Here is a 24,747-nt window from a genome sequence, read left to right as displayed (position 1 = left end):
GTCCCGGCAATGCCGCGCTGTAGGATATTTAATTATTTGGCATGGGGGCGGTGTACTTTGAATGTATCTGTACTTGTTTTCTTTCTTTCTTGTTTGTTTTTCTGGGCGATATCTCAGCCATCCTTTGAGCTAGGAAGCTGAAATTTCGGCACAATAGTGAGCAAGTCCTTTGTAAAAAACAGTATTTTTTGTTTTTTGATTAATCAATTAATTGAGGAGTTATTTAATTATTAGCGATTAGCTTAGCAGTTAAGGTGCCGGCTTGGGATCCGAGGATCCTGGGTTCGAATCCCGGTCGATCGCTGAATTAACGCCAGGGGTGTTGACTCAGCCTGTCATGATCGCTGAATTAACGCCAGGGGTGTTGACTCAGCCTGTCATCCTTCCGAGGTCGGCAAATTGAGTAACCACACTTGCTGGGATGAATGATCATGGTGTGTACCCCGATTCAGAATAGGCACACTGTATCCCTGCACATCATAAGAGCATGACCAATGGTTGGCGTCAGGAAGGGCATCCGGCCATAAAAACATTGCCTCAAACAGGGAACCATGATTGTCATGGGGCCCGCAAGGCTAACCCCCACTCTAGCGGGGAAAAATGGCCTTAAAACGATCATTCATTTTTCATTCAATTAAGTACTTATTTAATTAATCGAATTTCCTTTCTCTTCTGACCATTAACTCAGGCACCTTTTGAGTTCGGAAGCTGATATTTGGACATGCCAATGACCAGGTGATTTGGCTGCAAAGGCTAGTTTTGATTCATTAATTAATCAATGAATCAATTAATCGATTAATTATTTAATTATTCGATTAATGACAAAAAAAAATTTTTTCGCTTGCAGATTCTGATGAAATGGTGGTGGTTTATGTGTTCTCTGACCGAATTGATTAATAATTTAATTTTTTATGATTATTATTTATTTATTTTTTATTATTAATCATTTATTTATTTTCTTTCTCATTTGGCCAATATCTCAGACCTTTTGAGCTCGGAAGCTAATATTTGGACATGAGTGACCAAGTGATGTGGCTATCAAGGATATTTTTGATTTATTGATTCATCAATTATTCAATTAATCGATTAATTATTTAATTATTCGATTAATTACTAAACAAACAAAAAAAAAATCAATTGCAGATTCTGATGAAATAGTGGTGGTTTATGTGTTCTCTGACCGAATTGATTAATAATTTAATTTTTTAATGATTATTATTTATTTATTTTCATTATTAATCATTTATTTATTTTCTTTCTCATTTGGCCAATATCTCAGGCACCTTTTGAGCTGGGAAGCTAATATTTGGACATGACAGTGACCAAGTGATGTGGCTATTGTACACCGCTCCTTTCCTATGCCATCTCCAGGCATTGCAAATCGTCATTGCCGGGCACCAAAGGGGGCTCGGCAGTGACGCACGCTGAAAGAGAGTACTCAGTTTTCACTCTGGTTTCTTGTTGTACACCGCTCCTTTCCTATGCCATCTCCAGGCATTGCAAATCGTCATTGCCGGGCACCAAAGGGGGCTCGGCAGTGACGCACGCTGAAAGAGAGTACTCAGTTTTCACTCTGGTTTCTTTCTTGTTTGTTTGTTTTCTTGTTTGTTTTCTTTCTTGTTTGCTTTCTTGGTTGTCCGGACGATATCTCAGCCATCCTTTGAGCTAGGAAGCTGAAATTTCGGCACAGTAGTGAGCAAGTCCTTTGTCAAATACAGTATTTTTTGTTTTTTGAATAATCAATTAATTGAGGAGTTATTTAATTATTAGCGTTTAATTAAGTACTTATTTAATTAATTAAATTTCATTTATCTTCTGACCATTATTAACTCAGGCACCTTTTGAGTTAGGAAGCTGATATTTGGACATGCCAATGACCAGGTGATTTGGCTGCAAAGGATATTTTTGATTTATTAATTAATCAATTAATCGATTAATTATTTAATTATTCGATTAATGACAAAAAAATTTTTTTTTTTTAAGTTACAGATTCTGATGAAATAGTGGTAGTTTGTGTTCTCTGACCAAATTGATTAATAATTTAATTTTTTTATGATTATTATTTATTTATTTTCATTATTAATCATTTATTTATTTTCTTTCTCATTTGGCCAATATCTCAGGCACCTTTTGAGCTGGGAAGCTAATATTTGGACATGAGTGACCAAGTGATGTGGCTATCAAGGATATTTTTGATTTATTGATTAATCATTTCATCTATTAAGTATTGTACACCGCTCCTTTCCTATGCCATCTCCAGGCATTGCAAATCGTCATTGCCGGGCACCAAAGGGGGCTCGGCAGTGACGCACGCTGAAAGAGAGTACTCAGTTTTCACTCTGGTTTCTTGTTTTCTTTCTTGGTTGTCCGGACGATATCTCAGCCATCCTTTGAGCTAGGAAGCTGAAATTTCGGCACAGTAGTGAGCAAGTCCTTTGTCAAATACGGTATTTTTTGTTTTTTGAATAATCAATTAATTGAGGAGTTATTTAATTATTAGCGTTTAATTAAGTACTTATTTAATTAATTAAATTTCATTTATCTTCTGACCATTATTAACTCAGGCACCTTTTGAGTTAGGAAGCTGATATTTGGACATGCCAATGACCAGGTGATTTGGCTGCAAAGGATATTTTTGATTTATTAATTAATCAATTAATCGATTAATTATTTAATTATTCGATTAATGACAAAAAAAATTTTTTTTTTTAAGTTACAGATTCTGATGAAATAGTGGTAGTTTATGTGTTCTCTGACCAAATTGATTAATAATTTAATTTTTTTATGATTATTATTTATTTATTTTCATTATTAATCATTTATTTATTTTCTTTCTCATTTGGCCAATATCTCAGGCACCTTTTGAGCTGGGAAGCTAATATTTGGACATGAGTGACCAAGTGATGTGGCTATCAAGGATATTTTTGATTTATTGATTAATCATTTCATCTATTAAGTATTTATTGATTAATCGATTAATTATTTATTGAGTAATCAATTAATTATTTAATTTTTTATAAATGACTTATTTAATTAAATTTCTAAAAGATACATCTTCGGATGAAGCACTACTGGTTTAGTTATGCGATTAGCCAATTGATTATGAAAATATTTTGTGATAATCTTTTATTGATTTTAATTATACAATTAATCAATCAATTAGTGTACACCTCTCCCTCCCAATGCAGCCTCAATGAGCTGCACTGCGGTATTGCCGGGCGCCGGAGGCGCCCCGGCAATGCCGCGCTGCAGCATATTTAATTATTTGGCATGGGGCGGTGTACTTTGAATGTATGTGTACTTGTTTTCTTTCTTGTTTGTTTGTCCGGGCGATATCTCAGCCATCCTTTGAGCTAGGAAGCTGAAATTTCGGCACAATAGTGAGCAAGTCCTTTGTCAAAAACGGTATTTTTTTTTTTTGATTAATCAATAAATTGAGGAGTTATTTAATTATTAGCGATTAATTAAGTACTTATTTAATTAATCAAATTTCCTTTCTCTTCTGACCATTAACTCAGGCACCTTTTGAGTTAGGAAACTGACATTTGGACATGCCAATGACCAGGTGATTTGGCTGCAAAGGATATTTTTGATTTATTAATTAATCAATTAATCGATTAATTATTTAATTATTCGATTAATGACAAAAAAAATTTTTTTTTTTAAGTTACAGATTCTGATGAAATAGTGGTAGTTTATGTGTTCTCTGACCAAATTGATTAATAATTTAATTTTTTTATGATTATTATTTATTTATTTTCATTATTAATCATTTATTTATTTTCTTTCTCATTTGGCCAATATCTCAGGCACCTTTTGAGCTGGGAAGCTAATATTTGGACATGAGTGACCAAGTGATGTGGCTATCAAGGATATTTTTGATTTATTGATTAATCATTTCATCTATTAATTATTTATTGATTAATCGATTAATTATTTATTGATTAATCAATTAATTATTTAATTTTTTATTAATGAGTTATTTAATTACATTTCTAAAAGATACATCTTTGGATGAAGCACTAGTGGTTTAGTTATGCTATTAGCCAATTGATTAAGAAAATATTTTGTGATAATCTTTTATTGATTTTAATTGTACAATTAATCAATCAATTTGTGTACACCTCTCCCTCCCAATGCAGCCTCTATGAGCCGCGCTGTAGGATATTTAATTATTTGGCATGGGGCGGTGTACTTTGAATATATCTGTACTTGTTGTACACCGCTCCTTTCCTATGCCATCTCCAGGCATTGCAAATCGTCATTGCCGGGCACCAAAGGGGGCTCGGCAGTGACGCACGCTGAAAGAGAGTACTCAGTTTTCACTCTGGTTTCTTGTTTGTTGTACACCGCTCCTTTCCTATGCCATCTCCAGGCATTGCAAATCGTCATTGCCGGGCACCAAAGGGGGCTCGGCAGTGACGCACACTGAAAGAGAGTACTCAGTTTTCACTCTGGTTTCTTGTTTGTTTTCTTGGTTGTCCGGACGATATCTCAGCCATCCTTTGAGCTAGGAAGCTGAAATTTCGGCACAGTAGTGAGCAAGTCCTTTGTCAAATACGGTATTTTTTGTTTTTTGAATAATCAATTAATTGAGGAGTTATTTAATTATTAGCGTTTAATTAAGTACTTATTTAATTAATTAAATTTCATTTATCTTCTGACCATTATTAACTCAGGCACCTTTTGAGTTAGGAAGCTGATATTTGGACATGCCAATGACCAGGTGATTTGGCTGCAAAGGATATTTTTGATTTATTAATTAATCAATTAATCGATTAATTATTTAATTATTCGATTAATGACAAAAAAAAAATTTTTTTTTAAGTTACAGATTCTGATGAAATAGTGGTAGTTTATGTGTTCTCTGACCAAATTGATTAATAATTTAATTTTTTTATGATTATTATTTATTTATTTTCATTATTAATCATTTATTTATTTTCTTTCTCATTTGGCCAATATCTCAGGCACCTTTTGAGCTGGGAAGCTAATATTTGGACATGAGTGACCAAGTGATGTGGCTATCAAGGATATTTTTGATTTATTGATTAATCATTTCATCTATTAAGTATTTATTGATTAATCGATTAATTATTTATTGAGTAATCAATTAATTATTTAATTTTTTATAAATGACTTATTTAATTAAATTTCTAAAAGATACATCTTCGGATGAAGCACTACTGGTTTAGTTATGCGATTAGCCAATTGATTATGAAAATATTTTGTGATAATCTTTTATTGATTTTAATTATACAATTAATCAATCAATTAGTGTACACCTCTCCCTCCCAATGCAGCCTTAATGAGCTGCACTGCGGTATTGCCGGGCGCCGGAGGCGCCCCGGCAATGCCGCGATGCAGCATATTTAATTATTTGGCATGGGGCGGTGTACTTTGAATGTATGTGTACTTGTTGTACACCGCTCCTTTCCTATGCCATCTCCAGGCATTGCAAATCGTCATTGCCGGGCACCAAAGGGGGCTCGGCAGTGACGCACGCTGAAAGAGAGTACTCAGTTTTCACTCTGGTTTCTTGTTTTCTTTCTTGGTTGTCCGGACGATATCTCAGCCATCCTTTGAGCTAGGAAGCTGAAATTTCGGCACAGTAGTGAGCAAGTCCTTTGTCAAATACGCTATTTTTTGTTTTTTGAATAATCAATTAATTGAGGAGTTATTTAATTATTAGCGTTTAATTAAGTACTTATTTAATTAATTAAATTTCATTTATCTTCTGACCATTATTAACTCAGGCACCTTTTGAGTTAGGAAGCTGATATTTGGACATGCCAATGACCAGGTGATTTGGCTGCAAAGGATATTTTTGATTTATTAATTAATCAATTAATCGATTAATTATTTAATTATTCGATTAATGACAAAAAAATTTTTTTTTTTTAAGTTACAGATTCTGATGAAATAGTGGTAGTTTATGTGTTCTCTGACCAAATTGATTAATAATTTAATTTTTTTATGATTATTATTTATTTATTTTCATTATTAATCATTTATTTATTTTCTTTCTCATTTGGCCAATATCTCAGGCACCTTTTGAGCTGGGAAGCTAATATTTGGACATGAGTGACCAAGTGATGTGGCTATCAAGGATATTTTTGATTTATTGATTAATCATTTCATCTATTAAGTATTTATTGATTAATCGATTAATTATTTATTGAGTAATCAATTAATTATTTAATTTTTTATAAATGACTTATTTAATTAAATTTCTAAAAGATACATCTTCGGATGAAGCACTACTGGTTTAGTTATGCGATTAGCCAATTGATTATGAAAATATTTTGTGATAATCTTTTATTGATTTTAATTATACAATTAATCAATCAATTAGTGTACACCTCTCCCTCCCAATGCAGCCTCAATGAGCTGCACTGCGGTATTGCCGGGCGCCGGAGGCGCCCCGGCAATGCCGCGCTGCAGCATATTTAATTATTTGGCATGGGGCGGTGTACTTTGAATGTATGTGTACTTGTTTTCTTTCTTGTTTGTTTGTTTTCTTTCTTGGTTGTCCGGGCGATATCTCAGCCATCCTTTGAGCTAGGAAGCTGAAATTTCAGCACAATAGTGAGCAAGTCCTTTGTCAAAAACGGTATTTTTTTTTTTTTGATTAATCAATAAATTGAGGAGTTATTTAATTATTAGCGATTAATTAAGTACTTATTTAATTAATCAAATTTCCTTTCTCTTCTGACCATTAACTCAGGCACCTTTTGAGTTAGGAAGCTGATATTTGGACATGCCAATGACCAGGTGATTAGACTGCAAAGGATATTTTTGATTTATTAATTAATCAATTAATCGATTAATTATTTAATTATTCGATTAATGACAAAAAAATTTTTTTTTTTAAAGTTACAGATTCTGATGAAATAGTGGTAGTTTATGTGTTCTCTGACCAAATTGATTAATAATTTAATTTTTTTATGATTATTATTTATTTATTTTCATTATTAATCATTTATTTATTTTCTTTCTCATTTGGCCAATATCTCAGGCACCTTTTGAGCTGGGAAGCTAATATTTGGACATGAGTGACCAAGTGATGTGGCTATCAAGGATATTTTTGATTTATTGATTAATCATTTCATCTATTAATTATTTATTGATTAATCGATTAATTAATTTATTGAGTAATCAATTAATTATTTAATTATTTATAAGTGACTTATTTAATTAAATTTCTAAAAGATACATCTTCGGATGAAGCACCAGTGGTTTAGTTATGCGATTAGCCAATTGATTATGAAAATATTTTGTGATAATCTTTTATTGATTTTAATTATACAATTAATCAATCAATTAGTGTACACCTCTCCCTCCCAATGCAGCCTCAATGAGCTGCACTGCGGTATTGCCGGGCGCCAGAGGCGCCCCGGCAATGCCGCGCTGCAGCATATTTAATTATTTGGCATGGGGCGGTGTACTTTGAATGTATGTGTACTTGTTGTACACCGCTCCTTTCCTTTGCCATCTCCAGGCATTGCAAATCGTCATTGCCGGGCACCAAAGGGGGCTCGGCAGTGACGCACGCTGAAAGAGAGTACTCAGTTTTCACTCTGGTTTCTTGTTGTACACCGCTCCTTTCCTATGCCACCTCCAGGCATTGCAAATCGTCATTGCCGGGCACCGAAAGGGGCTCGGCAGTGACGCACGCTGAAAGAGAGTACTCAGTTTTCACTCTGGTTTCTTGTTTGTTTTCTTGGTTGTCCGGACGATATCTCAGCCATCCTTTGAGCTAGGAAGCTGAAATTTCGGCACAGTAGTGAGCAAGTCCTTTGTCAAATACGGTATTTTTTGTTTTTTGAATAATCAATTAATTGAGGAGTTATTTAATTATTAGCGTTTAATTAAGTACTTATTTAATTAATTAAATTTCATTTATCTTCTGACCATTATTAACTCAGGCACCTTTTGAGTTAGGAAGCTGATATTTGGACATGCCAATGACCAGGTGATTTGGCTGCAAAGGATATTTTTGATTTATTAATTAATCAATTAATCGATTAATTATTTAATTATTCGATTAATGACAAAAAAAAAATTTTTTTTTTAAGTTACAGATTCTGATGAAATAGTGGTAGTTTATGTGTTCTCTGACCAAATTGATTAATAATTTAATTTTTTTATGATTATTATTTATTTATTTTCATTATTAATCATTTATTTATTTTCTTTCTCATTTGGCCAATATCTCAGGCACCTTTTGAGCTGGGAAGCTAATATTTGGACATGAGTGACCAAGTGATGTGGCTATCAAGGATATTTTTGATTTATTGATTAATCATTTCATCTATTAAGTATTTATTGATTAATCGATTAATTATTTATTGAGTAATCAATTAATTATTTAATTTTTTATAAATGACTTATTTAATTAAATTTCTAAAAGATACATCTTCGGATGAAGCACTAGTGGTTTAGTTATGCGATTAGCCAATTGATTATGAAAATATTTTGTGATAATCTTTTATTGATTTTAATTATACAATTAATCAATCAATTAGTGTACACCTCTCCCTCCCAATGCAGCCTCAATGAGCTGCACTGCGGTATTGCCGGGCGCCGGAGGCGCCCCGGCAATGCCGCGCTGCAGCATATTTAATTATTTGGCATGGGGCGGTGTACTTTGAATGTATGTGTACTTGTTTGTTTGTTTTCTTGCTTTCTTTTTTGGTTGTCCGGGCGATATCTCAGCCATCCTTTGAGCTAGGAAGCTGAAATTTCGGCACAGTAGTGAGCAAGTCCTTTGTCAAATACGGTATTTTTTGTTTTTTGAATAATCAATTAATTGAGGAGTTATTTAATTATTAGCGTTTAATTAAGTACTTATTTAATTAATTAAATTTCATTTCTCTTCTGACCATTATTAACTCAGGCACCTTTTGAGTTAGGAAGCTGATATTTGGACATGCCAATGACCAGGTGATTTGGCTGCAAAGGATATTTTTGATTTATTAATTAATCAATTAATCGATTAATTATTTAATTATTCGATTAATGACAAAAAAATTTTTTTTTTTTAAGTTACAGATTCTGATGAAATAGTGGTAGTTTATGTGTTCTCTGACCAAATTGATTAATAATTTAATTTTTTTATGATTATTATTTATTTATTTTCATTATTAATCATTTATTTATTTTCTTTCTCATTTGGCCAATATCTCAGGCACCTTTTGAGCTGGGAAGCTAATATTTGGACATGAGTGACCAAGTGATGTGGCTATCAAGGATATTTTTGATTTATTGATTAATCATTTCATCTATTAAGTATTTATTGATTAATCGATTAATTATTTATTGAGTAATCAATTAATTATTTAATTTTTTATAAATGACTTATTTAATTAAATTTCTAAAAGATACATCTTCGGATGAAGCACTACTGGTTTAGTTATGCGATTAGCCAATTGATTATGAAAATATTTTGTGATAATCTTTTATTGATTTTAATTATACAATTAATCAATCAATTAGTGTACACCTCTCCCTCCCAATGCAGCCTCAATGAGCTGCACTGCGGTATTGCCGGGCGCCGGAGGCGCCCCGGCAATGCCGCGCTGCAGCATATTTAATTATTTGGCATGGGGCGGTGTACTTTGAATGTATGTGTACTTGTTTGTTTTCTTTCTTGGTTGTCCGGACGATATCTCAGCCATCCTTTGAGCTAGGAAGCTGAAATTTCGGCACAGTCGTGAGCAAATCCTTTGTCAAATACGGTATTTTTTGTTTTTTGAATAATCAATTAATTGAGGAGTTATTTAATTATTAGCGTTTAATTAAGTACTTATTTAATTAATTAAATTTCATTTCTCTTCTGACCATTATTAACTCAGGCACCTTTTGAGTTAGGAAGCTGATATTTGGACATGCCAATGACCAGGTGATTTGGCTGCAAAGAATATTTTTGATTTATTAATTAATCAATTAATCGATTAATTATTTAATTATTCGATTAATGACCCAAAAAAATTTTTTTTTTAAGTTACAGATTCTGATGAAATAGTGGTAGTTTATGTGTTCTCTGACCAAATTGATTACCAATTTAATTTTTTTATGATTATTATTTATTTATTTTCATTATTAATCATTTATTTATTTTCTTTCTCATTTGGCCAATATCTCAGGCACCTTTTGAGCTGGGAAGCTAATATTTGGACATAAGTGACCAAGTGATGTGGCTATCAAGGATATTTTTGATTTATTGATTAATCATTTCATCTATTAATTATTTATTGATTAATCGATTAATTATTTATTGAGTAATCAATTAATTATTTAATTTTTTATAAATGACTTATTTAATTAAATTTCTAAAAGATACATCTTCGGATGAAGCACTAGTGGTTTAGTTATGCGATTAGCCAATTGATTATGAAAATATTTTGTGATAATCTTTTATTGATTTTAATTATACAATTAATCAATCAATTAGTGTATACCTCTCCCTCCCAATGCAGCCTTAATGAGCTGCACTGCGGTATTGCCGGGCGCCGGAGGCGCCCCGGCAATGCCGCGCTGCAGCATATTTAATTATTTGGCATGGGGCGGTGTACTTTGAATGTATGTGTACTTGTTTCTTGTTTGTTTGTCCGGGCGATATCTCAGCCATCCTTTGAGCTAGGAAGCTGAAATTTCGGCACAATAGTGAGCAAGTCCTTTGTCAAAAACGGTATTTTTTGTTTTTTAATTAATCAATTAATTGATGAGTTATTTCATTATTAGCAATTAATTAAGTACTTACACTTTTCCTTTCTCTTCTGCCCATTATCTCAGGCACCTTTTGAGCTATGAAGCTGATATTTGGACATGCCAATGACTACATGATTTGGCTGCAAAAGCTATTTTTGATTTATTGATTGATGAATTAATCAATTAATCTATTAATTATTTAATTATTTGATTAATGACTTCTTTTTTTTTTCTTTTTTTTTTTAGTTACAGATTCGGATGAAATGGTGGTGGTTAATGTATTCTACTAGCGAATTGATTAATTATTTAATTTTTTAATGATTATTCTTTATTTATTTTCATTATTAGTTATTTATTTATTTTCTTTCTCATCTTGGCAATATCTCAGGCACCTTTTGAGCTAGGAAGCTAATATTTGGACATGACAATGACCAAGTGATGTGGCTATAAAGGATATTTTTGATGTATTGATTAATCATTTAATCGATTAATTAATTATTCATCGATTAATAAATCAATTATTTAATTTTTTATTAACGACTTTTTAAATTAAATTTCTAAAAGATACATCTTCTGGATGAAGCACTAGTGGTTTATTTTTGCTATTAGCCAATTGATTAAGAAAATATTTTATGATTTTTTTTTATTGATTTTAATTATGCAATTAATCAATCAATTATTGTACACCTCTCCCTCCCAACGCAGTCTCTATGAGCTGCACTGTGGTATTGCTGGGTGCCTGCCCCGGCAATGCCGCGCTGTAGGATATTTAATTATTTGGCATGGGGGCGGTGTACTTTGAATGTATCTTTACTTGTAAATATAACTCATTGGTGGAGGTGTTTCAACCATATGCACACATTCACAGTGCTGTGACAACCATGCAGGGTTACATGCCATGTTCTGGCGGATATTGCAGGAATCCACTGGGAAATTGGTTAACAATCAGCATATTAAAATATTTTTCTTTCTTAGAATCAGCAAATGAACGTCAATTACTTTGATGGAAAATAAAATCGTCCATATTTTCAATTGTTTTTCCTGTTCCAGAAACATAATGGAAAACTCATGTACGACTTGGGGTGTATATTCACAAATAAGAGAGAGTGTGTGTGTGTGTGTGTGTGTGTGTGTGTGTGTGTGTGTGTGTGTATCTTCCATAACTCCAAAATCATGAAACCTAGTGGACTGAAACTTTGCATGCATGTATGCTAAGGGAATCCAAGGGAGTGAATGAATGATTACTGGGTGTTTGGGTAAATTAAAAACACCCCTTTTGAAGATGATTAACTCATCTCATCATGAAACTAGAACAGCATTCTTCGATGTCGCGACGTCTACCTGCCACATTATTACATCATTATACATACTTGTACCATGTTTCATTTAAATCCCTTCAGCTGTTCTCATTTTACTATTTACATTTTTACCATTTTAATCATATTGTTATATGATTAAGTATCACACATTTAGTATCACATTTTTACCTTACATGACCTCTGACCTTTGATGCCAAAATCTAATCAGTTCATCCTGGCACCATAATATATACTTATACCAAGTTTCATCAAAATCCCTTCACTGGTTCACAAGGTAGCGCAGAATAAATAACAGAAATTTTACCTGACGTGACCTCTGACCTTTGACCACTTAGCCTCATAATCCAATCTGTTTATCATTACATCATTATATGTACTTGTACCAAGTTTGACTTATTTCTCTTCAGCCATTATTAAGTTATTGTGGTAACGAAAACCTATTACAATCTCTGAGCTTTGACCTTTGACCTATTGATGCCAAAATCACATCAGTTCATCTTTGCATCATAATATATACGAATGCAAAGTTTGGTCAAAATTCCATCACTGGTTCACAAGTTAGCTCGGTAACATAATTTTTACCTAACGGGACCTTTGACCTCTTGAACCTAAAATCTCATCAGTTCATCTTTGCATCATTATACATACTTGCACCTAGTTTGACTTAGATCCCTCCAGCCGTTCTTAAGTTATCGCGGTAATGAAAACCTATCACGGACAGACTCATGGACGGACCGACAGCCGGACGGACAACCCAAATACATAATGCCTCTGGCGACTTCATCGGCGGAAGCATAAAAACAAAAACAGGCTTTTCCTTGGTCAGCCCGCTGTCACCTCGCTGGGGTCTTAGGCCACCATTTTGTTTCGGCCTACTCAAAAAGCCTTGGCGGTTTTCCATGATGACCTCTCATGGACTAATTAAAGTATATAATCGAAATATAATTTCAGATTTGAGGATAGAAATATGTGGACTAAGTAAGTATCGAAATCTGGAGTGAAATCTGAAAATTTAAAGAAATTAATGATTCTTATAACTCAGCGTATTTACGTATTTACTTTAAGCAAGGAATGCTGTGATCCCTCCTTCTCCATATTTACAAATTGTCAAAGCATTAAACAACTTTTTATACTATTCGGATAATTACATTGAGTGAAGAAAAGATTAAACAAGTACACATACATTCAAAATACACTGCCCCCATGCCAAATAATTAAATATCCTACAGAGCGGCATTGCCGGGGCGCCTCCGGCGCCCGGCAATACCGCAGTGCAGCTCATTGAGGCTGCATTGGGAGGGAGAGGTGTACACTAATTGATTGATTAATTGTATAATTAAAATCAATAAAAGATTATCACAAAATATTTTCATAATCAATTGGCTAATAGCATAACTAAACCACTAGTGCTTCATCCGAAGATGTATCTTTCAGAAATTTAATTAAATAAGTCATTAATAAAAAATTAAATAATTAATTGATTACTCAATAAATAATTAATCGATTAATCAATAAATAATTAATCGATTAAATGATTAATCAATAAATCAAAAATATCCTTGATAGCCACATCACTTGGTCACTCATGTCCAAATATTAGCTTCCCAGCTCAAAAGGTGCCTGAGATATTGGCCAAATGAGAAAGAAAATAAATAAATGATTAATAATGAAAATAAATAAATAATAATCATAAAAAAATTAAATTATTAATCAATTTGGTCAGAGAACACATAAACTACTACTATTTCATCAGAATCTGTAACTTTAAAAAAAAAAAATTTTTTGTCATTAATCGAATAATTAAATAATTAATCGATTAATTGATTAATTAATAAATCAAAAATATCCTTTGCAGCCAAATCACCTGGTCATTGGCATGTCCAAATATCAGCTTCCTAACTCAAAAGGTGCCTGAGTTAATGGTCAGAAGAGAAAGGAAATTTGATTAATTAAATAAGTACTTAATTAATCGCTAATAATTAAATAACTCCTCAATTTATTGATTAATCAAAAAAAAAATACTGTTTTTGAGAAAGGACTTGCTCACTCTTGTGCCGAAATTTCAGCTTCCTAGCTCAAAGGATGGCTGAGATATCGTCCGGACAACCAAGAAAGAAAACACGAAAGAAAACAAACAAGAAAACAAACAAGAAAACAAACAAGAAACCAGAGTGAAAACTGAGTACTCTCTTTCAGCGTGCGTCACTGCCGAGCCCCCTTTGGTGCCCGGCAATGACGATTTGCAATGCCTGGAGATGGCATAGGAAAGGAGCGGTGTACAAGAATGTGCCTAAAGTGTAACTTCATAGAGTACAACAAAAGGAATTACGATAAAGCGTTCATCATTGAATGCCTGATCTTCCTTTTATACATCACTAATCACCTGCCAGGCCAGCTAGCCATTCCCTATCAACCGTTTTGTTGGAGTGCCTGCTTGAGTGTTTATGCCACTTGGTGAGTGACCTACAAGCTGCTAGGTCGTTCATTTGCATGCGTGGTGATAGTCGACAGCAGACCTTTTTACAGGCCGCGATGGTTTCTGTACGATAAAGCGCATATCCAATGCCTGATCTTCGCTGTATACATAGCTAATCGCTTGGGGTGGGATGAGGGAGAGGGTTGGGTGGGAGGAGGGAAGGGACGGGGTAGGGTGGGAGTCTGGAGGGAGGGTGCAGGGTTAGGGTGGGATGAGGGAGAAGAAAAGGTGGGATGGATGTTGAGAGGGAGGGTAAGCGGTGGGGGTCTGGAGGTAGGGGAAGTGGTGGGGTGGGAGTCTGGAGGGGAAGGGGAGTCTGGAGTGAGGGGAAGCGGTAGGGTGGGAGTCTGGAGGGAGGGAAAGAGGTGGGGTGGGAGTCTGAAGGGAGGGGAATGGGTGGGGTGGATGTCCGGAGGGGAAGGGGCACATTGGGAGTCTAGAGGGAGGAGGTTAGAGGGGAAGGGGTGGGGTGGGAGTCCGGAGGGAGGGGAAGGGGTGGGGTGGGAGTCCGGAGGGAGGGGAAGGGGTGGGGTAGGAGTCTGGAGGGGAAGGGGTACGTTGGGAGTCTAGAGGGAGGAGGTTAGAGGGGAAGGGGTGGTGTGGGAGTCCGAGGGGAGGGGCAGGGTCACATCTTGCTAAGCTTGATGCCGTGGAAACCAATGCCATCAACATCATTGGAATATACAGCAATGAAGCCGATTCTACAGGCCTAGCACTACGCTATCACAAACGCTGGTCTCTCTGTCTCCTTCTACCGCTTCCTTTATGGTCTCGCACCCTCTGCCCTTTCTGTGCTTTTCCCCCTCCACATCTCCCAGATTTCTGCTGGACACACATGGTACACCATCAACCCCCTTCTGGAGAAACACCCAAAATCCAGAACCATTGCTCACTCCACTCATTTGTTTGTCTTTTCCCAGCTGTGGAACCACCTTCAACATCCTCTATCCTCTTCAATCTCGTACTTCCATCCAGGTCTTCAAGACAGTTTTTACCCACCATCTCAGATCATCCCCAATCCAAGACCATGATCTTTTCTACCCTCGTCAATCCCACACCCCTAGCCCTCCTCATTCTAAATTTCCAGTTTTTCTTTCACGATAGGTCTACCTGCGTCCTTTCTATTGGTTGTCCTCCAACTCCAACTGTCGGTGTCCCACCCCTCTCTCTACCGTTTATTTTGTCCTGTTACGTCCTAATCCGTTCACTGTACAGCACTAGATCTTCCACGAGCCTCGACTCTGCATACAAGAAAAGAAAAGAGAATACAGGTATCGTTCATGTAATGTAGGTATGTCCAATCTTAGTTCAAGTGGTATAAACAGAAGTCGAGTCGAATTTGAAGGACCCCGGTCCGGCGTTATCTGTCTTTATGAAAGTCACAATGACGTCATCATACCGAGCCATCATGAGCATGGAGCAGTCATGTCCCATGGATCATGGTATTCGTGTCTACCATTACGGACACCCTCACTTTTACCTCTTCTTGTTTTCCCTGAAAAGGTCATGCTGAAGGTCATGTTCAATCATCGAAATGTACCGAGCTAAGTGTCGAACACCAAGACCGAGGTGGCTCCCCCTGCGATACATACACCTACCGGTATTCAATGGTGTCGGTCCACCATCCTTCGTGGCTGGCTTTTAAATGGCAATAGAGCAACATGGGATATGCGCATAAAAATACCTCTTGTGAAAAGTAAACGCCACTCCGTCCCCCACAACCCAACCGCAAACATTCCCCTATTACGTAAATGGAATGATATATAAAGGTTTATAATAATCTGATTTATCAATTACACATCTGTTCCGATTGACCTTTGAGATGGTAATTTGGACCTCCAAAGGTTACGAGATGCACCTGAATGTTATATTTTTAAAAGGGATGTTCAATTTGAGGGACTTGGGATTTCGCAATATCATGGATGGGATGGAGGTGTGCGGGGATGGAGGTGTGCGGGGATGGAGGCCTGACCCCTGAATGACATACACACATCTAGTGCACTGTGTTGTGATAATGTTTAACACAAACGTAATGTTGTAGCGACCCATGGGTCCCCCAAGCGAGACCTGCATCAGAATCTCCTTGCTCCAGCCGGTGACGTCACCGGCGGGGAACCACGGCGCCAGAGTGGCTGGTCACGTGACCACCAAAGCGTGCCGCGCATGCGGGTATAATCAGCTACACCTGTTGATCACGTGACCACCGAAGCACGCCTCGCCTGAGAGGCGTGGCTTTCGGTTTCGGTTTCGGTTTCTGGTTGTGCTTTATAAGGCAGCCCGATAAACGGGCTAGGAGGAGTTTCAGTGTTCCCGAGTTGGTTTTACGAATAAATATCTTCTCGGAAGAGTTTGTGCCTTGCCATCCTTTTGTCCGTATCATGCTGGAGCCCGGACTCCTTCAATGTAATAATTACTCTGGTATATATACAGCATATTAGCCATTGCGACAATCAACTTGACCTTTGAACCCTCTACCTATCACCCCAAAAGGGCGTGGTGTGTGTGTGTGTGTGTGTGTGTGTGTGTGTGTGTGTGTGTGTGTGTGTGTGTGTGTGTGTGTGTGTGTGTGTGTGTGTGTGTGTGTGTGTGTGTGTGTGTGTGTGTGTGTTACATTCTTCACGATGGATCATTGGGGCCACGTGAAAGCGTTCCTCACGTTACATCGTTCTATCCCGGCGGTACCTTCGTGCTCGCCGTTTACACATGAGGGGTGGCAGATGTGAAGAAAAACGTTAATTTACTAAAATAACCACGAGTAGGGCCTACAAGAGGATCCAACCACGAATACCGACTACCAGGGAGATCCAACCACGAGTAGGGCCTACAGGAGGATCCAACCACGAATACCGACTACCAGGGAGATCCAACCACGAGTAGGGCCTACAGGAGGATCCAATGTAGCTCTTTCACGAGCCTCGATCTTGTATACAAAAAAAACAAAACAAAAAACACGAATACCGACTACCAGGGAGATCCAACCACGAGTAGGGCATACAGGAGGATCCAACCATGAATACCGACTACCAGGGAGATCCAACCACGAGTAGGGCCTACAGGAAGATCCAACCACGAATACCGACTACCAGGGAGATCCAACCACGAGTAGGGCCTACAGGAGGATCCAACCACGAATACCGACTACCAGGGAGATCCAACTACGAGTTGGGTCTACAGGAGGATCCAACCACGAATACCAACTACGAGGGAGATCCAACCACGAGTAGGGTCTACAGGAGGATCCAACCACAAATACCGACGACCAGGGAGATCCAACCACGAGTAGGGTCTACAGGAGGATCCAACCACGAATACCGACTACCAGGGAGATCCAACCACGAGGAGGTCAACAGGAGGATCTAACCATGAATACCGACTACCAGGGAGATCAAACCACGAGTAGGGTCTTCAGGAGGATCCAACCACGATTACCGACTACCAGGGAGATCCAACCACGAGTAGGGCCTACAGGAGGATCCAACCACGAGTACCGACTACCAGGGAGACCAACGACGAGTAGGGCCTACAGGAGGCTCCAACCACGAATACCGACTACCAGGGAGATCCAACCATGAGTAGGGCCTGCAGGAGGATCCAACCACGAGTACCGACTACCAGGGAGACCAACCACGAGTAGGGCCAACAGGAGGATCCAACCACGAATACCGACTACCAGGGAGATCCAACCATGAGTAGGGCCTGCAGGAGGATCCAACCACGAATACCGACTACCAGGGAATTCCAACCACGAGTAGGGCCCACATGAGGATCCAACCATGAATACCGACTACCAGGGAGACCAACCACGAGTACCGACTACCAGGGAGACCAACCACGAGTAGGGTCTACAGGAGGATCCAACCACGAATACCGACTACCAGGGAGACCAACCACGAATACCGACTATCAGGGAGACCAACCACGAGTAGCGTCTCCAGGAGGATCTAACCATGAATACCGACTACCAGGGAGACCAACCACGAGTAGGGTCTACAGGAGGATCCAACCACGAATACCGACTACCAGGGAGATCCAACCACGAGTAGGGTCTACAGGAGGATCCAACCACGAGTACCGACTACCAGGGAGACCAACCACGAGTAGGCCTACAGGAGGATCCAACCACGAGTACCGACTACCGGGGAGATCCAACCCAAGCACTCTGGGGAAGTCCAGCCCTGCGTACTGCGGGGATCTAACCATGAGAAATTTTACCACAATTACCACAGGGGATATAACCAAGAGTACCACAGGGGATGAAACAGCGGGCACTGTGGAAAATCTAACCACGAGTACCGCAGGGATCTAATCTAACCACGAATACCATGGGGGATCTAATCTAACCATGAGTACCGCAGGGATCTAATCTAACCAAGAGTACCGCAGGGATCTAATCTAACCACGAGTACCGCAGGGATATAATCTAACCATGAGTACCGCAGGGATCTAATCTAACCATGAGTACCGCAGGGATCTAATCTAACCACGAGTACCGCAGGGATCTAATCTAACCATGAGTACCGCAGGGATCTAATCTAACCATGAGTACCGCAGGGATCTAATCTAACCACGAGTACCATGGGGGATCTAATCTAACCATGAGTACCGCAGGGATCTAATCTAACCACGAGTACCACAGGGATCTAATCTAACCACGAGTACCGCAGGGATCTAAGCTAACCATGAGTACCACGGGGGATCTAATCTAACCAAGAGTACCACAGGGATCTAATCTAACCATGAGTACCGCAGGGATCTAATCTAACCATGAGTACCACGGGGGATCTAATCTAACCATGAGTACCGCAGGGATCTAATCTAACCACGAGTACCGCAGGGATCTAATCTATCCACGAGTACCACGGGGGATCTAATCTAACCACGAGTACCGCAGGGATCTAATCTAACCAAGAGTACCGCAGGGATCTAATCTAACCATGAGTACCACGGGGGATCTAATCTAACCATGAGTACTGCAGGGATCTAATCTAACCACGAGTACCGCAGGGATCTAATCTAACCACGAGTACCACGGGGGATCTAATCTAACCAACAGTACTGCAGGGATCTAATCTAACCACGAGTACCGCAGGGATCTAATCTAACCACGAGTACCACGGGGGATCTAATCTAACCATGAGTACCGCAGGGATCTAATCTAACCAACAGTACTGCAGGGATCTAATCTAACCACGAGTACCGCAGGGATCTAATCTAACCACGAGTACCACGGGGGATCTAATCTAACCAACAGTACTGCAGGGATCTAATCTAACCAACAGTACTGCAGGGATCTAATCTAACCAACAGTACTGCAGGGATCTAATCTAACCACGAGTACCGCAGGGATCTAATCGAATCACGAGTACCACGGGGGATCTAATCTAACCATGAGTACCGCAGGGATCTAATCTAACCATGAGTACCGCAGGGATCTAATCTAACCATGAGTACCGCAGGGATCTAATCTAACCACGAGTACCGTAGGGATCTAATCAAACTACGAGTACCGCAGGGATCTAATCTAACCACGAGTACCACGGGGAGTCTAATCTAACCACGAGTACCGCAGGGATCTAATCTATCCACGAGTACCGCAGGGATCTAATCTAACCACGAGTACCGCAGGGATTTAATCTAACCACGAGTACCGCAGGGATCTAATCAAACTACGAGTACCGCAGGGATCTAATCTAACCACGAGTACCACGGGGGGTCTAATCTAACCACGAGTACCGCAGGGATCTAATCTATCCACGAGTATCGCAGGGATCTAATCTAACCACGAGTACCGCAGGGATTTAATCTAACCACGAGTACCGCAGGGATCTAATCTAACCACGAGTACCGCAGGGATCTAATCTAACCATGAGTACTGCAGGGATCTAATCTAACCACGAGTACCGCAGGGATCTAATCTATCCACGAGTACCGCAGGGATCTAATCTAACCACGAGTACCGCAGGGATCTAATCTAACCACGAGTACCGCAGGGATCTAATCTATCCACGAGTACCGCAGGGATCTAATCTAACCACGAGTACCGCAGGGATCTAATCTAACCATGAGTACCGCAGGGATCTAATCCTACCACGAGTACCGCAGGGATCTAATCTAACCACGAGTACCATGGGGGATCTAATCTAACCATGAGTACCGCAGGGATCTAATCTAACCACGAGTACCGCAGGGATCTAATCTAACCACAAGTACCGCAGGGATCTAATCTAACCACGAGTACCACGGGGGATCTAATCTAACCATGAGTACCGCAGGGATCTAATCTAACCATGAGTACCGCAGGGATCTAATCTAACCACGAGTACCACGGGGGATCTAATCTAACCACGAGTACCGCAGGGATCTAATCTAACCACGAGTACCACGGGGGATCTAATCTAACCACGAGTACCGCAGGGATCTAATCTAACCAAGAGTACCGCAGGGATCTAATCTAACCACGAGTACCACGGGGGATCTAATCTAACCATGGGTACCGCAGGGATCTAATATAACCACGAGTACCGCAGGGATCTAATCTAACCACGAGTACCGCAGGGATCTAATCTAACCACGAGTACCACGGGGGATCTAATCTAACCATGGGTACCGCAGGGATCTAATCTAACCACGAGTACCGCAGGGATCTAATCTAACCACGAGTACCACGGGGGATCTAATCTAACCAACAGTACTGCAGGGATCTAATCTAACCACGCATACCGCAGGGATATAATCTAACCACGAGTACCACGGGGGATCTAATCTAACCATGAGTACCGCAGGGATCTAATCTAACCACGAGTACCGCAGGGATCTAATCTAACCACGACCACCGCAGGGATCTAATCTATCCACGAGTACTGCAGGGATCTAATCTATCCACGAGACCACGGGGGATCTAATCTAACCACGAGTACCGCAGGGATCTAATCTAACCACGAGTACCACGGGGGATCTAATCTAACCACGAGTACCACGGGGGATCTAATCTAACCATGAGTACCGCAGGGATCTAATCTAACCATGAGTACCGCAGGGATCTAATCTAACCACGAGTACCGCAGGGATCTAATCTAACCACGAGTACCACGGGGGATCTAATCTAACCAACAGTACTGCAGGGATCTAATCTAACCAACAGTACTGCAGGGATCTAATCTAACCAACAGTACTGCAGGGATCTAATCTAACCACGAGTACCGCAGGGATCTAATCGAATCACGAGTACCACGGGGGATCTAATCTAACCATGAGTACCGCAGGGATCTAATCTAACCATGAGTACCGCAGGGATCTAATCTAACCATGAGTACCGCAGGGATCTAATCTAACCACGAGTACCGTAGGGATCTAATCAAACTACGAGTACCGCAGGGATCTAATCTAACCACGAGTACCACGGGGGGTCTAATCTAACCACGAGTACCGCAGGGATCTAATCTATCCACGAGTACCGCAGGGATCTAATCTAACCACGAGTACCGCAGGGATTTAATCTAACCACGAGTACCGCAGGGATCTAATCAAACTACGAGTACCGCAGGGATCTAATCTAACCACGAGTACCACGGGGGGTCTAATCTAACCACGAGTACCGCAGGGATCTAATCTATCCACGAGTATCGCAGGGATCTAATCTAACCACGAGTACCGCAGGGATTTAATCTAACCACGAGTACCGCAGGGATCTAATCTAACCACGAGTACCGCAGGGATCTAATCTAACCATGAGTACTGCAGGGATCTAATCTAACCACGAGTACCGCAGGGATCTAATCTATCCACGAGTACCGCAGGGATCTAATCTAACCACGAGTACCGCAGGGATCTAATCTAACCACGAGTACCGCAGGGATCTAATCTATCCACGAGTACCGCAGGGATCTAATCTAACCACGAGTACCGCAGGGATCTTATCTAACCACGAGTACCGCAGGGATCTAATCCTACCACGAGTACCGCAGGGATCTAATCTAACCACGAGTACCATGGGGGATCTAATCTAACCATGAGTACCGCAGGGATCTAATCTAACCACGAGTACCGCAGGGATCTAATCTAACCACAAGTACCGCAGGGATCTAATCTAACCACGAGTACCACGGGGGATCTAATCTAACCATGAGTACCGCAGGGATCTAATCTAACCATGAGTACCGCAGGGATCTAATCTAACCACGAGTACCACGGGGGATCTAATCTAACCACGAGTACCGCAGGGATCTAATCTAACCACGAGTACCACGGGGGATCTAATCTAACCACGAGTACCGCAGGGATCTAATCTAACCAAGAGTACCGCAGGGATCTAATCTAACCACGAGTACCACGGGGGATCTAATCTAACCATGGGTACCGCAGGGATCTAATATAACCACGAGTACCGCAGGGATCTAATCTAACCACGAGTACCGCAGGGATCTAATCTAACCACGAGTACCACGGGGGATCTAATCTAACCATGGGTACCGCAGGGATCTAATCTAACCACGAGTACCGCAGGGATCTAATCTAACCACGAGTACCACGGGGGATCTAATCTAACCAACAGTACTGCAGGGATCTAATCTAACCACGCATACCGCAGGGATATAATCTAACCACGAGTACCACGGGGGATCTAATCTAACCATGAGTACCGCAGGGATCTAATATAACCACGAGTACCGCAGGGATCTAATCTAACCACGACCACCGCAGGGATCTAATATATCCACGAGTACTGCAGGGATCTAATCTATCCACGAGTACCACGGGGGATCTAATCTAACCACGAGTACCGCAGGGATCTAATCTAACCACGAGTACCACGGGGGATCTAATCTAACCACGAGTACCACGGGGGATCTAATCTAACCATGAGTACCGCAGGGATCTAATCTAACCATGAGTACCGCAGGGATCTAATCTAACCATGAGTACCACAGGGATCTAATCTAACCACGAGTACCGCAGGGATCTAATCTAACCACGAGTACCGCAGGGATCTAATCTAACCACGACCACCGCAGGGATCTAATCTATTCACGAGTACTGCAGGGATCTAATCTATCCACGAGTACCACGGGGGATCTAATCTAACCACGAGTACCGCAGGGATCTAATCTAACCACGAGTACCACGGGTTACCACGGGGGATCTAATCTAACCATGAGTACCGCAGGGATCTAATCTAACCATGAGTACCGCAGGGATCTAATCTAACCATGAGTACCACAGGGATCTAATCTAACCACGAGTACCGCAGGGATCTAATCTAACCACGAGTACCGCAGGGATCTAATCTAACCACGACCACCGCAGGGATCTAATCTATCCACGAGTACCACGGGGGATCTAATCTAACCACGAGTACCGCAGGGATCTAATCTAACCACGAGTACCACGGGGGATCTAATCTAACCACGAGTACCGCAGGGATCTAATCTAACCACGAGTACCACGGGGGATCTAATCTAACCATGAGTACCGCAGGGATCTAATCTAACCATGAGTACCGCAGGGATCTAATCTAACCATGAGTACAGCAGGGATCTAATCTAACCAAGAGTACCGCAGGGATCTAATGTAACCACGAGTACCACGGGGATCTAATCTAACCACGACCACCGCAGGGATCTAATCTATCCACGAGTACTGCAGGGATCTAATCTATCCACGAGTACCACGGGGGATCTAATCTAACCACGAGTACCGCAGGGATCTAATCTAACCACGAGTACCACGGGGGATCTAATCTAACCATGAGTACCGCAGGGATCTAATCTAACCATGAGTACCGCAGGGATCTAATCTAACCATGAGTACAGCAGGGATCTAATCTAACCAAGAGTACCGCAGGGATCTAATGTAACCACGAGTACCACGGGGATCTAATCTAACCACGACCACCGCAGGGATCTAATCTATCCACGAGTACTGCAGGGATCTAATCTATCCACGAGTACCACGGGGGATCTAATCTAACCACGAGTACCGCAGGGATCTAATCTAACCACGAGTACCGCAGGGATCTAATCTAACCACGAGTACCACGGGGGATCTAATCTAACCACGAGTACCACGGGGGATCTAATCTAACCATGAGTACCGCAGGGATCTAATCTAACCATGAGTACCGCAGGGATCTAATCTAACCAAGAGTACCGCAGGGATCTAATGTAACCACGAGTACCACGGGGATCTAATCTAACCACGACCACCGCAGGGATCTAATCTAACCAAGAGTACCGCAGGGAT

At 40.0% G+C, this 24,747-nt stretch overlaps 1 protein-coding gene across 1 annotated transcript in view; it reads right to left on the bottom strand.

Annotated features, from left to right (window-relative positions):
- The window catches only part of LOC137412810 (transmembrane protein 200A-like), a 34,257-nt gene that overhangs the window by 8,786 nt on the left and 724 nt on the right, over positions 1-24,747 (bottom strand). The window lies entirely within an intron of this gene.

This window comes from Myxine glutinosa, chromosome 6, assembly GCF_964187855.1.
Source record: "Myxine glutinosa chromosome 6, kmMyxGlut1.1, whole genome shotgun sequence".
NCBI classification, from domain to species: Eukaryota; Metazoa; Chordata; class Myxini; order Myxiniformes; family Myxinidae; genus Myxine; species Myxine glutinosa.
Note: the sequence above shows the minus strand (reverse complement) of the source record. Positions and strands in the feature narration are given on the sequence as shown.